The sequence below is a fragment of the Microtus ochrogaster genome, chromosome 6 (assembly GCF_000317375.1).
Source record: "Microtus ochrogaster isolate Prairie Vole_2 chromosome 6, MicOch1.0, whole genome shotgun sequence".
Classification (NCBI taxonomy): Eukaryota; Metazoa; Chordata; class Mammalia; order Rodentia; family Cricetidae; genus Microtus; species Microtus ochrogaster.
Window position 1 is genome coordinate 83,087,569 of NC_022013.1, and position 4,758 is coordinate 83,092,326.

Below are 4,758 nucleotides of genomic sequence, written 5' to 3' on the forward strand. Positions count from 1 at the left end.
CTAGAGCTCTGTAGGTGGAGAGAGGTGGTGTTTGAATGAACACAGGCTGCATCTCATTACACACCTCAAGTCTTCTCTCTCCTACTTCCCTTGGGGCCAAGCTGACCAGTCACACACACACACACACACACACACACACACACACACACACACACACACACACACATACACACTTGAACTTGCACAAAGAAGGGCAGGAGAGGAGGCTAAAGTCATTCTCTAGAGCTGCCCGACACTCTCTTCCCTTCTAGGATCCCACCGTATCAGAGAACTCTCTGTGGACAGAGTAGGAGATACTGAGCTTGTTATTTCCGGAGGTACACCCCAACATCCAGCTCTGCAAGGGACTTCAAGCCACTTGATGGCACCTGTGGAATTAGGCATGAGTTTCCTGTATGTCACTCCTCAAATAATGCTGTTTTGACTACCAGCCAAGATTGTCTCAAGCCGATAAACAACATCCAAAGGCCAGCCCTTTGCTCTTCTTGGGTAAGGGTTCCCTAAATTGTTCTGTACCTGAAAGATAACGACAGAATTCCGTCAGTCACTCTGCGTCTGGAGGAGCAGCTGTCTGCTCCCTTAGGTCTGAGTCCATGTGTCAGTGATTAGAAGATACTAGATGTACCTCCATGTACCTCTATCTGCTACTGAACTCAAGAATGTTCTGTGGTACAGGCATGGGAGGTTCTCACATAGTTGAAGCATTCCTCTTCCAGAAGCTTCTCTGACTAGAGTAGAGATATCATGCTCTGAACATGTTCACAATTCTGTGTTCTGAGCTCCAGAAAGCAGCAACTGCTCCACTACATTCTTAGTGAATCTTCTCGAGCACAGAGCTGAGGGTTGAACAAGCTCCTCACAGTGAGCCAGGGAAGCCAAGGACGCCAGGGCCTCTCTCCAGCCTTTCGATCACTGGGCCCGACTCTGCTGTCCTGTGAGGAAGGCAGATTGCACTCTTAACTGCATGAGCCATGAGCCTAGTAAACACCCACCACTCAATCTGGTCAGCCCTCAAGTCCTTCAGCCTTCATCCCTTTGAATTTTACAGCTACCTTTAAGCCCAGTTTTCAGACCTTCTGCTGATGTGTTTCTTCCAGGGTGTCTGAATAGCTGACATTTTTCTCCAATCCCTTTTCCTTTGCCTGATTTAACTCTTGTCCTGCGTTGATTGCTGTCTTTGAATGCAAACTGTATGGAACAGGTCAAGTGCAAGGCCCAAGGATGCCCACTCAAGAGGACCATTCGTCTTAGGGTGACACTGCTCCATGAGACAGTTGAGACGCCTAGTTGAGCATCCTCGACTATGCTAGCATCCATATGCTACAGGGTCTGAGTCCGGCATGGATGGATCCTCCTTTCCTGTGGAACTGAAAGTCAATGTTGAGGTTCCCAGTAATGAACCCAGAACACGGTGACACATGTCTTAAATGCGAAATACAATCTGTGCTCTTTTCCTTATAATCAGACAGGGTTAGAGCCAGGGCTGCTGCTGAGTCTTATCAGTAATGTTTGCACTGGGTTTGCAGGCTGTCTTCACTGCAGGATCCAAACCCACAATCCTAGGCATGGGCCAATGGTTGTCTCATTATGGCTTACTGTGGTGGGCCTGACATTTAACGGGGCTCTCCTTCTCTTTCCTTCTCTTGTTCTGGTATAGACACACATCATCCTGCCAGAAAGGTGATGCTGTTTTTGTGATGTGCCAAGCATTTCTGAAAAGGACAAGGGCTTACTGTTCACACTTCTGGTGATGTTTGAACAGAGACTCAGAGCTGGCATTTAAGTCCCTCTTGCTGGTTTCTCAGGTAGTCAAATTCCAGAGAGGATAATAAGGTCTGAGACCACTGTGTCTTGAAATCACAAGGCAGGTGTCTTCCCTGAGGTGCCTGGGGGTACAGTATGGAGACTGAAGGAAAGAGGCTGTGCAGAGAGAGCAAAGCCCCAGAATCAGCTGAGAAAGAGGAACAAACCACAGAAACGGGGCTTATTTTATGCACCAAGCACAAGAGCAGGTACCTTACAAAGCTCTCTTTCTGCTGGTTTAGACCACCCAGTGAGGTGGGTGGATGTCTATTAGGAGTGACTGCCCCGCCCCCCAGCCGAGCAACTGCCATCTTGGGGATGTCAGCTGAGCACCTTGCAAGGGGAGTATCCCAGCTGAGCTGTTTACATCCCTTTCTGGACACGGGGAGAGTCGAGAAATTCTCACCTGCTCACCTGCGTATCCAGCTGCTCTCTGACAGGAACTAGACAGGTTAGTGTAGCTGAGATGGGGTGCAGTGGCGGCGGCAAGGGGGGTTCTCATCTATAGCTATGGGGAAGGAAGCTTCGCCCCGATGGATGAAGACTTTCCAGGTGTGGCATTCTGGGGGCGGAGCACCCACACTCCTGTAAGTAACCCTTCACCTATGCTCTGTAAAGAAGCCCAATAAATTCATTGGTTCCCGGGAGAAAACTCGGGTTGGCTCTTAGGAGGAGGGTGGCTGCAGCTTACATCCACCCCTGAGGAGGAATCTTGGCAAAGTTACATAGCAGAATATGGATTCTATTCACCCCAGTACTCCAGGAGGAGGCATGGACCCCCTTTTGAATGGGGACCTGAAGTGACACCTCAGAAGAAGAACAAAGGTCCCAAGTTAACAAAGAAAAGTGGGACTAGGGTTTGAGGATCACAGCGTTTTTTCATGCTTTGCAGAGTGGGTGTGGTTGATCTTAGTTCTGCCCCAAGCCCGATTCCTGGCAGTGCTGGGCACCTTAAAGGGTTGCCCTCCTGCTGCTGAACTTGATTCCTTTAAAAGACAGGCTCTCACTGTGTAGCCCAGGTTGCCTTGAACCCATGATTCTCCTACTCCGGCCTCAGAGGGCTGGGATTCTAAGCATGTGCCATCACACCTGCCTTGAAGCTTGGACACTAGTGTCTCCAAAAAAGTCCCCAGAGTTGGCACCGCTGAGAAGCTGTAAAACCTTTAGAAGAGGCTCTAAGACCCCAGTCTCTTCCTTCACACCATGATGTGGCACCAGAAGCCCAAAGTCATGGATGGGGCCAAATAACCATGGACAGAAACCTCTATACCCAGGAGACAAAAATAACTTTCTCTTTATAAGGTGGTAGCTATCTGTCAAGTTCACAGAAAGCTGAATGAGCCCCACATGATTTCAAGTGAACAACAGAAACAGCATCACCGGTGTCACAGCCAGAATGGACCAGAGGCCGGTCATGAAGGTAGTGCCACCAAGTGCTTAGACCCAGAACCCACCAGCCACTGTGTATCTTCTGCTGCGTTGAAGATACAGCTATTGTCGCCTTGGTTACTGGCTCCCGTGATATGGTCACACAACTGTGCCAGAGTAAAGACCAGGGTGTGCTAATAAGTAAGTGCTAGCTCGCACTCAGATGGGGGTGGGGAAGAGGGAGAGAGAGCAAGATGTCTAACATGTCCATTTGCCAAGTTCTGCGGTGTGAACACTTTCATCATGGGCAATTTCCACATACTAATGACATCAGCGAACTCGCGGCTGGGAAGAACGAACAGGAACACACAATCACATGGCGGTCACAGTTCTGCCACAGACATGACAGCTAGAACTCGAAGAGCCCACAGAATATTAAATGCGTGTTAGGAAGTAGGCCTGCAACTAGACATCTTTGTCTTCCGCATACTTAATCTAAGCTTACATAACTTTGGTGTTAAGAGTGGCCACACTGAATTGCTGGCGAATTCCCTATAGAACAGAACACTTGGTTCCTGTAAGCCCCAATGAGCCACTTCGAATACACAGTTCACTGGAAAGGAGAAAACATGGTTGCCACGTGGTGGTCAAGGGCCCAAATTCAAGACCTAGAAAAGTCTCTCGAGGCATCCAGGGATGTTGGAGAAGAACTACATGGGGTGTGGGAGGTGGCAGGAATGGCCACATCGTGGTCAAAGTCTGGACATTGTCATTTTGTTGAGGCTGTTTTGGGATCATGAGCAGCAACTAGAACCACACCCCAGTTCTGACTGAGGTTTTCCTGTCCTAGCAGAGCTGTGAGGAACATGCTAGACATTCCCATGTCATCACATGCAGTTCTCCGTGAGGAAGGAATGTTCTTCCTGTCAGGTACCCCACTTTCCCCGGGATCACCCCCCAGACTGTGTCCTGAAGAAGCTCTCTTTGCTTAGCTCCATCCCCCAGGGAGAGTCCTGCTGTAAGAGCGATCTGGAATCCATCCCTCCTTACTCACTTTCCATGCTTCATTTGGGGGTTCAGCCTTGGAGGAGAAGCGGCCGGGCAGATGGCCTGTTTGGCTCTAAGGAACAGGGGAAGGCTCTACAGAGTCACATGCCACACAGTGTGGAAGTGAGCAGCCCAAGTCCCCCCAAAAGAACGGGATATAAAACAGAGCTGCGTGATAACACTTTGTGAGGGCAATTAATTGTTGTCAAAGCATTTTGCTGGCTGCATTCATCGCTTACGTGGAGAATAAAACTGTCATAACGATGACAATTTTATTCAACATTGGTGCAATTACCGAGCCTAAAAATAGGGAGCAGGGGGATGTTTTTCTTGAGGCTGAGCTGTTACCCTTGTCGCATGGCTGGGACTGCCACCCCCACCCCCACCCCCAGGAAGGAGAGAGGACAGGAAGAAAGCTGAGACTTGCTGAGCATTGCTGCTATGAGAGGAGGGAGGGGCAGTGTGGGGAGGAGGGAGGGGCAGTGGGGGAGGAGGGAGGAGCAGTGTGGGAGGAGGGAGGAGCAGTGTGGGGAGGAGGGA